This window comes from Callithrix jacchus, chromosome 1 (genome assembly GCF_049354715.1).
Source record: "Callithrix jacchus isolate 240 chromosome 1, calJac240_pri, whole genome shotgun sequence".
NCBI classification, from domain to species: domain Eukaryota; kingdom Metazoa; phylum Chordata; class Mammalia; order Primates; family Cebidae; genus Callithrix; species Callithrix jacchus.
In genome coordinates this window covers 89452836-89463512 of record NC_133502.1, presented here as the reverse complement: position 1 = coordinate 89463512, position 10677 = coordinate 89452836, and the positions used below count along the sequence as shown (strand labels likewise).

The 10677-nt window shown below is 43.0% G+C and overlaps 1 pseudogene; it reads left to right on the top strand.

Annotated features, from left to right (window-relative positions):
* The first annotated feature begins 269 nt into the window (after window positions 1-269).
* LOC100403079 (mitotic spindle assembly checkpoint protein MAD1 pseudogene) lies at window positions 270-1993 on the top strand (annotated as a pseudogene).
* Window positions 1994-10677: the final 8684 nt, after the last annotated feature.

Genomic DNA, 10677 nt, shown 5'->3' with positions numbered 1-10677 from the left:
TAACTCTATTATCAGAATACTGGAGTACAAGCGCCAAGTAAAAATACATATTTACAGTTTACAGACAGTGGTGGCTTAAATGTATTAACTAGTGATAAGGACATTATATAAATTATTTGTCTCCTCCAAGACCCTCCTTCCCCCCTCCATCCATCATCTTTTTTGCGAAGCTTCTCCATCCTATTTCAGCCGGCGCCAATTTTTCCTTCATCTGAATTTCTGCAGTCCTTGCTGATTTTACCTCCACGGGGCCCTTGATTATACTCTACCCTGCCCCTCGGACTGAGAATTACACCATCGGCCCCACTGGGCTCCAGCTTGCAGACAGCAAGTTGTGGGACAGTCTCCCTAATCTCAAAAGCAACCATGGAAAACCTGCGGGAAAACACCACCATTACATCCACCCTGTAAGCTTTGAACAACTTCATCTCTCAGCGTGTGGAGGGAGGGTCTGGATTGGATATTCCCACCTCGGCCCCAGGTTCTCTGCAGATGCAGTACCAGCAGAGCAAGGAGCACGAGGCCCAACGCAACCAGGAGCTTCTGACGCGCAGCCTGCAGCTTCAGGAGCGGGAGGCCCGGGCGGAGGTTAAAAGATGCAGGAGCAGCTGAGCCAACAGGCAGTGTCGGCAGAGGCTGGGTATCACCAGCAAGAGGCTGCGCGAGAAAGAGGACAGCCTGGCCCAGGCCGGCAAGACCATCAACGCGTACTGAAGGGGAGGATCTCAGAATCGCAGTGGAGTCTGATGGACCAGGAGATGCCGGTGAAGTGCCTGGAGTGAGAGAAACAGCTGCAGGAGCAGCTGGACCTGCAGCACAAAAAATGGCAGGAAGCTGATCAGAAAATCCAGGAACTCCAGAAAATCCAGGAAGTGAGAGCAGACCACAAGCAGTGGATTAAGGGTCTGGAGCAGAAGCTGTCCCTGCAAGAGCAGGATGCTGCAGTTGTAAAGTCTGAGCTGGTGTAACTCCCTAGGCTGGAACAGCTGCAGGAGAGCGGGCGCCAGCAGTCAGATGAGAGAGACCAACGGGCTGCTCCAGGAGGAGCTGGAAGGGCTGCAGAGGAAGCTGACGTGCCAGGAGAAGACGCAGGGGACACTGGTTGGCTTGGAGCCAGAGAACGAGAGGTTGCTGGCCAAGCTGCAAAGCTGGGAGAGACTGGACCAGACCATGGGCCTGAGTGTCAGGACTCCGGAAGACCTTTCCAGATGCGTGGTGGAGCTGCAACAGAGGGAGTTTGCCTTGAAGAACAGGAACAGCGCCATCACAAGCAATGCCTGGGGTCTGGAGAAGGCCAGGCAGCAGCTGCAGGAGGAGCTCTAGCAGGTCAGTGGTCAGCTGCTGGAGGAAAGGAAGAAGTGTGAGACCCACGAAGCATTGGCCCGGAGGCTCCAGAAACAGGTCCTGCTGCTCACCAAGGAAGGGGACAGCATTCGGGCCATCCTGGGCTCCTATGACAGCGGGCTGACCCCGAGCGAGTTGCCCTACCTGACCCGGCGCATGCATGCAGGAGGCTGAAGACATGGTGCAGAAGGTGCACAGCCACAGCGCTGAGATGGAGGCTCAGCTGTTGCAGGCCCTGGAGGAGCTGGGAGGCCAGAAACAAAGAACGGACATGCTGGAGATGGAGCTGCAGATGCTAAAGTCTCAGTCCAGCTCTCCAGAGCAAAGTTTCCTGTTTTCAAGGGAGGAGGTGGACACGCTCAGGTTGAAGGTCAAGGAGCTGGAGGGAGAGCGGAGTTGGCTAGAGGAGGAAAAGAGGAATTGGAGGCGCAGCTGGAGCGGTGCACGCTGAGGAGCCACTACGACCAGAGCAAGACCAAAGTGCTGCACATGAGCCTCAACCCTGCCAGTGTGGCCAGGTAGCGCCTGCACCAAGGACCACGAGCAACTGCAGGTGGAGTGCAAGCAGCTGTGCCAAAAAATGTGTTTCTTAAGGAGTTTAACCATTTTTGTTGTAGTTCCCGTTGGACAACACTTTTTTTGTTGTTAGAATAGTATAATCCCAATAGCTGACTTGTAGACATGAAGGCTAAGAATAGAAACAAAGTAATGGCAGCTCAGAGGCTCAGGTTGGAACATAATGGTTCTGCCTCCTAAGAAGAGGGAAGGTCTAATATTACATTAGACCACATGTGGCATCTTTATATTTACTAAGGGTGGTTAGTGCTTGCATGTCTAAAAACAGTCTTACGGGGGAGGACTCAAGATGGTGCTGTGAGAACAACCCAGGATTGAAGCTCTCGCTGGACGCATGGAGAGGGTGAGTCGGGGAAGCATTTCCAGACGGATCTTAGTTGCCCACAGAACGGGAAAATTCCCAAGTATAAAAGAGATGCGGGACACCAGGCAGAGGTCTCTGCTGGTGTAGCCATCAGCCGGTGAGGCTCCGGCCCGTGCCGGAGCCCAGAGGCACTCCACAGCGCTCCATACAAAAGCACACTGTTACGGGTGCCCTGTTGAACCGGCAAACTAAGACCCTAGAGGGCTGAACTTGAGACTGAACGGGTCTTGAACTGTGACCCAGCCCAGGAAATCCCAGGGACTCAGCGTTTGGGGGAGTGCAGTGTGACAAACAAAACAGTGATTCCAAACGCTCCTGGTGAATAGGTTTTTTTAAAGTGCAGCTCCGCTGGGGAGAAGTGCCAGCCATTACCAAGGCAATCAGCCCCTACTGAGGTACACGCCCATTGCTGACCCAGCCTGCCATTGCTGAGGCAACCCAGTACAACAGAGAGACTCCGCTGCAGGGCATAGCCCGTGGCAACAGGGAGGAGACCACAGCAGAAGGGCAGAGCCTGCAGCAAAAGGGCGAACCTCACACCAGCAGGGCGGAGCCATGGCAGGCAAAAAGTAACTAGACTGCCTCCTAGCTGGGCAGGAAAGTGAGGCGGACACTCACAAGGAGAGCCCCAATCCCCCCCCCAAGACAGAGCATCTGAGGAAAAAAAGGGGTTTTCTTACGAGTTAGGTTGCAGCAGAACTAAACATAGCAGCCTAGCAGCCCTGAATGAACAACAGAGCTCACAGCTCACCACTTGAGCTCCTACAAAGTACAGACTGTCTCCTCAAGCAACTCCCTGACCCCTCTGTATCCATAAGACTGACATTCGGCAGACATCATCCTGGGACAAAGATAGCAGAAAAAGAAACTGGTAGCATCCCTCGCTGTTCCACAGCTGCTACAGGTGCACCCCAGACAAGCAGGGCCTGGAGTGGACCTCAGCAGTCGTACGGTGGAGGGGCTAGACTGGTAGAAGGAAAACCAAGTAACAGAAATACTCCATCATCAACAATCTGGGTGTCCACTCAGAGATCCAATCAAAAAGTCAGCAACTACACAGAAGACAGGTGGATAAATCCACAAAGATGGGAAGAAACCAGTGCAAAAAGGAGGAAAACACTCAAAACCAGAACACCTCGCCACCTAGAAAGGACCAAAACTCCTCACAAGCAGGGGAACAAAGCTGGACGGAGACTGACAGTGATGAAATGAAGGAATTAGACTTCAGAAGGTGGATAATAAGAAACTTTGGTGACTAAAAGAACATGTTTTAAATCAATGCAAAGAAACTAAGAACCTTGAAAAAAGATTTGAGGAAAAGATAACAAGAATGGATACCTTAGAGAGGAATATGAATGAATTAAAGGAGCTGAAAAACACAATACGAGAACTTAGCGAAACATGCACAAGTTTCAATAGCTGAATTGCCCAAGCAGAATAAAGACTATCAGAAGTCGAGGATCAAATCAATGAAATAAAACGAGAAACCAAGATCAGAGAAAAAAGCGCAAAAAGGAATGAAAAAAGTCTCCAAGAAATGTGGGACTATGTGAAGAGACCTAACCTACGTTTGGTAGGCGTACCAGAATGTGACGAAGAGAATGAATCCAAGCTGGAAAATACTCTTCAGGACATCATCCAGGAAAGTTTCCCCCACCTAGCAAGACAGGCCAACACTCAATTGCAGGAAATACAGAGAACACCACAAAGATATTCGGCAAGAGGAGCAACCTCAAGGCACATAATTGTCAGATTCAACAAGGTTGAAATAAAGGAGAAAATACTAAGGGCAGCCAGAGAGAAAAGTCGGGTCATCCACAAAGGGAAGCCCATCAGACTCACAGCAGATCTCTTGGCAGAAACACTACAAGCCAGAAGAGAGTGGGGGCCAATAATCAACATCCTTAAAGAAAAGAACTTTCAACTCAGAATTTCATATCCAGCCAAACTGAGCTTCAGAAGTGAAGGAAAAATAAAATCCTTTGTGAACAAGCAAGTACTCAGAGATTTTGTCACCACCAGGCCTGCTTTACAAGAGCTCCTGAAAGAGGCACTACACATAGAAAGGAACAACCAGTACCAGCCATTCCAAAATCACACTAATTGCTAAAAAGCATCAACATAATGAAGAACCTACAACAACTAATGGGCAACACAGCCAGCTAGCATCAAAATGGCAGTGTCAAATTCACACATAACAATACTAACCCTAAATGTAAATGGACTAAATGCACCAATCAAAAGACACAGATGGGCAAATTGGATAAAAAGCCAAAACCCAGCAGTGTGCTGTATCCAGGAAACGCATCTCACATGCAAGGATACACAAAGGCTCAAAATAAAGGGATGGAGGAAGATTTACCAAGCAAATGGAGAGCAAAAGAAAGCAGGAGCTGCAATCCTCATCTCTGATAAAATAGACTTTAAAGCAACAAAGATCAAAAGAGACAAAAAAGGCCATTACATAATGGTAAAAGGATCGATACAACAAGAAAAGCTAACGATCCTAAACATATATGGACCCAATACAGAAGGACCCAGATACATAAGGCAAGTTCTTAACGACTTACAAAGAGATTTAGACTCCCACACAATAATAGTGGGAGACTTTAACACTCCACTGTCAATATTAGACAGGTCAACCAGACAGAAAATGAACAAGGATATCCAGGGCTTGAACTCAGACCTGGAGCAAGCAAACCTGATAGACATTTACAGAACTCTCCAACCCAAATCCACAGAATATACATTCTTCTCAGCACCACATCATACCCACTCTAAAATTGACCACATAATTGGAAGTAAAGCACTGCTCAGCAAATGCAAAACAACTGAAATCATAACAAACAGCCTCTCAGACCATAGTGCAATCAAGTTAGAACTCAGAATTCGGAAACAGACCCAGAACCGCACAGCTTCATGGAAACTGAACAACTGGCTCCTGAATGTTGACTGGATAAACAATGAAATGAAGGCAGAAATAAAGAAGTCCTTCGAAACCAATGAGAACGAAGACACAACATGCCAGAATCTCTGGGACACATTTAAAGCAGTCTCTAGAGGAAAGTATATAGCAATAAGTGCCCATATGAGAAGAATGGAGAGATCCAAAATTGACACCCTATCGTCAAAATTGAAAGAGCTAGAGGAGCAAGATCAAAAAACTCAAAACCCCGCAGAAGACAAGAAATAACTAAGATCAGAGCTGAACTGAAGGAAATTGAGACACGAAAAACCCTCCAAAAAATCAATAAATCCAAGAGCTGGTTTTTTGAAAAGATCAACAAAATAGACAGACCACTAGCCAGATTGATTAAAAAAAGAGAGAGAGAAAAACCAAATAGATGCAATAAAAAATGATAAAGGGGAAATCACCACAGATTCCACAGAAATTCAAACCATCATCAGAGAATATTACAAACAACTCTATGCACACAAACTAGTAAACCTGGAATAAATGGATAAATTCCTGGACTCCTGTGTCCTCCCAAACCTAAACCAAAAGGAAGCTGAAACTATGAATAGACCAATAACAAGGTCTGAAGTTGAGGCAGAAATTAAGAGCCTACCACACAAAAAAAGCCCAGGTCCAGATGGGTTCACAGCCGAATTCTACCAGACACACAAAGAGGAGCTGGTACCATTTCTTCTGAAACCATTCCAAATAATCCAAAAAGAAGGAATCCTACCCAAATCATTCTACGAGACCAATATCGTCCTGGTACCAAAACCCGGCAGAGACCCAACAAGAAAAGAAAACTTCAGGCCAATATCCATGGTGAACATAGATGCAAAAATCTTCAATAAAATATTGGCAAGCCGATTGCAACAGCAAATCAAGAAACTTATTCATCATGATCAAGTAGGATTCATCCTGGGGATGCAAGGCTGGTTCAACACACGCAAGTCTATCAACGTAATTCACCACATAAACAGAACCAAAAACGAAAACCACATGATTATCTCAATTGATGCAGAGAAGGCATTTGACAAAATTCAACAGCCCTTTATGCTAAAAACCCTCAATAAACTCGGTATCGATGGAACGTATCTCAAAGTAATAAAAGCTATTTATGACAAACCAACAGCCAATATCATACTGAATGGGCAAAAACTGGAAGCATTCCCTTTGAAATCCGGCACTAGACAAGGATGCCCTCTCTCACCACTCCTATTCAATATAGTACTGGAAGTTCTAGCCAGAACAATCAAGCAAGAAAAAGAAATAAAGGGTGTTAACATAGGAAAGGTGGGAGCCAAATTGTCTCTATTTGCAGACGACATGATAGTATACCTAGAAGACCCCATAGCCTCAGCCCTAAAACTCCTGAAACTGATAAGCAACTTCAGCAAAGTCTCAGGATATAAAATCAATGTGCAAAAATCACAAGCCTTCCTCTATGCCAATAACAGCCTTAAAGAGAGCCAAATCAAGAACAAACTGCCATTCACAATTGCTACAAAAAGAATAAAATACCTTGGAATACAACTCACAAGGAATGTAAGGGACCTCCTCAGGGAAAACTACAAACCACTGCTCAACGAAATCAGAGAGGACACAAACAGATGGAGAAACATTCCATGTTCATGGTTAGGAAGAATTAATATCGTGAAAATGGCTATACTGCCCAAAGTAATTTACAGAATCAACGCTGTCTCCATCAAGCTACCATTGACTTTCTTCACAGAACTGGAAAAAACCACCATGAACTTCATATGGAACCAAAAGAGAGCACGCATAGCCAAGTCAATTCTAAGCAAAAAGAACACAGCGGGGGGCAACACACTACCGGATTTCAAACTATACTACAAGGCTACAGTAATCAAAACAGCATGGTACTTGTACCAAAACAGAGATATAGATCAATGGAACAGAACAGAGGCATCAGAGGCAACACAACATAGCTACAACCATACAATCTTTGATAAACCTGACAAAAACAAGCAATGGGGCAAGGATTCCCTATTCAACAAATGGTGCTGGAAAACTGGCTAGCCATGTGTAGAAAGCAGAAATTGGACCCCTTCCTGATACCTTACACAAAAATTAACTCCAGAAGGATTAAAGTCTTAAACATAAGACCCGGCACCATAAAAACCCTAGAAGGAAATCCAGGCAAAACTATCCAGGACATAGGAGTAGGCAAGGACTTCATGAACAAAACACCAAAAGCATTGGCAACAAAGGCCAAAATAGACAAATGGGACCTAATGAAACCCCACAGCTTCTGCGTGGCAAAAGAAACAGTCTCTAGTGTGAATTGGCAACCAACAGAATGGGAAAAAATTTTTGCAGTTTACCCATCTGACAAAGGGCTGATATCCGGAATTTACAAAGAACTCAAACAGATTTACAGGAAAAAAACAAACAAGCCCATTCAAAAGTGGGCAAAGGATATGAACAGACACTTTATGAAAGAAGACATATATGAAGCCAACAATCATATGAAAAAATGCTCATCGTCACTGGTCATCAGAGAGATGCAAATCAAAACCACATTGAGATGTCATCTCATGCCAGTTAGAATGGCGATCATTAAAAAATCTGGAGACAACAGATATTGGAGAGCATGTGGAGAAAAAGGAACACTTTTACACTGTTGGTGGGAGTGTAAATTAGTCCAACCATTTTGGAAGACGGTGTGGTGATTCCTCAAGGCCTTAGAAATAGAAATCCCATTTGACCCAGCAATCCCATTACTGAGTATATATCCAAAGGACTATAAATCGTTCTACTATAAGGACACATGCACTGGAATGTTCATTGCAGCACTGTTTACAATAGCAAAGACCTGGAATCAACCCAAATGCCCATCAATGATAGACTGGATTGGGAAAATGTGGCACATATACACCATGGAATATTATGCAGCAATCAGAAATGATGAGTTCGTGTCATTTGTAGGGACATGGATGAATCTGGAGAACATCATTCTCAGCAAACTGACACAAGAACAGAAAATGAAACACCGCATATTCTCACTCATAGGTAGGTGATGAAAAATGAGAACACATGGACACAGAGAGGGGAGTACTAAACACTCGGGTCTATATGGGGGAAAGGCCAGTGGGAGGGGGAGGTGGGGAGGGATTTCCAGGGGAGAAATACCAAATGTGGGTGAAGGGGAGAAAGCAAACAAAACACACTGCCATGTGTGTACCTATGCAACTGTATTGCTCTGCACATTGTACCCCAAAACCTAAAATGCAATAAAAAAAAGTAAAAAAAAACAAAAACAAAAACAGTCTTACATTATCACTATCTGCATTTAACTAATTCAAACTTGAAGCTTAGTGGATTTTTTCCCCACAGTAGTCATGCTGATGTAGACATCACATTTGCAATGAAATATTCCAGTTTTATTCTTAAGATGTTCTAGGGTAGTGCTTCTCATATTTTAATGTGCAAGATCCTTAGGATTGTGTTAAATGCAGATTCTAAGTCAATGTAGGTATAAGCAGGGAAGTCTGCATTTCGAACAGGCTCCCAAGTGAGGTTGGTGCTCTGCATAGTAAAGTTGTCGTTTGCAGTTAGATACCTGCTTACCAAGAGAAAGTGACCAGAGAAGAATGAACGCATGCTTACCAAATGTTTATCTCAATAAATTCCTTTATGTAGACTTATTAGAATCAACTTAACATAAAATATGCATGACACATATAACATCCCAGTCTTTATTAAAATAAATTGTTTTTTGTCTGCCATATATGCCAAATAAATGGAAAACTAAAGATAATAATTTTATTTTTTGGTTAAAATCTGGTCTTAGCATTAAAATTAGTTTGAAGGTCATTTTTCTGAGAAATGAATCTCTCTCCATGTATATTAATACATATGTACGTATATAATATTTAACTTTTAACTTTAATTTGAAATAACATTTGCAAGAACCATGCTGTAAGGTAGTTTCCAAGTACCAAATTGTCAAAATAGATATTTATAATCAATACTTAATTGATGTGAACATTTTGCATTATGACATTAAAGAGGGAATTCTTATTTGAACTCTGCATTAGCTGAGAGTTCAGTGAATTCTGTAGCTATCATATGAATTTCCTTCCACTGCATTAAGTTCTAGATTTTAATATTTGTAGAATTGGCTGTGTACAGTAGGGAAAATGCCTTTCACTCTTAGTAATCATGAGAATTAAGGGGTCACAATGCCTTTCTGTAAGGTGATTTAGTGCATTTTACCAGATTGCATCCTGTGAAATCCAAGAGGAAATTTTTTTTTTAGTGAAAATTAGTTACTTTAAGAAATGAAGAATAGAAATTCTTTTAACAAAGTCAAGAAAATTCTGTCTGGTAATCTAATTACCATTAGAGAATGCTATAAACACCTCTATGCAAATAAACCAGAAACTGTAGAAGTAATGGTTAAATTCCTGGACACTTACACCCTCCCAAGATTAAACCAGGAAGAAGTCAAGTCCCTGAATAGACCAATAACAAGATCTGAAATTGAGGCAGCAATTAAAAGCCTACCTACCAAAAAAAAAGCCCAGGACCAGACGAGTTGACAACCAAATTCTACCAGAGGTACAAAGAGGAGCTGGTATAATTCCTTCTGAAACTATTCCAAACAATAGAAAAAGAGGGATTCCTCCCTAACTCATTTGATGAGGCCAACAACATCATCCTGATACCAAAACCTGGCAGAGACACAACTAAAAAAGAAAATTTCAGGCCAATATCCCTGATGAACATCAATGTGAAAATGAAAATCCTCAATAAAATGTTGGCAAATTGAATCCAATAGCACATCAAGAAGCTTATCCATCGCGATCAGGTTGGCTTTATCCCTGGGATACAAGGCCGGTTCCACATACGCAAACCAATAAATGTAATTCATCACAAAAACAGAACCAAAGACAAAAACCAAATGATTATCTGAATAGATGCAGAGAATACCTTTGACAAAATTCAACAACCCTTCATGCTAAAAACTCTCAATAAACTAGATATTGATGGAATGGATCTCAAAATAATGAGAGCTATTTATGACAAACCCACAGCCAATACCATACTATATGGGCAAAAATTGGAAACATTCCCTTTAAAAACCAGTACAAGACAAGGATGCCCTCTCTCACCACTCCTATTCAGCATAGTATTGGAAGTTTTGGCTAGGGCGATCAGGCAAGAGAAAGAAATAAAGAATATTTAAATAGGTAAAGAGGAAGTCAAACTGTCTCTATTTGCATATGACATGATTGTATATTTAGAAGACCTCATTGTCCCAGCCCAAAATCTCCTTAAGCTGATAAGCAACTTCAGCGAAATCTCAGGATACAAAATCAATGTGCAAAAATCACAAGCATTCCTGTAGACCAATAACAGACAAAGAGCCGAATCATGAGTAAAATCCTATTTACAATTTGCTACAAAGAGA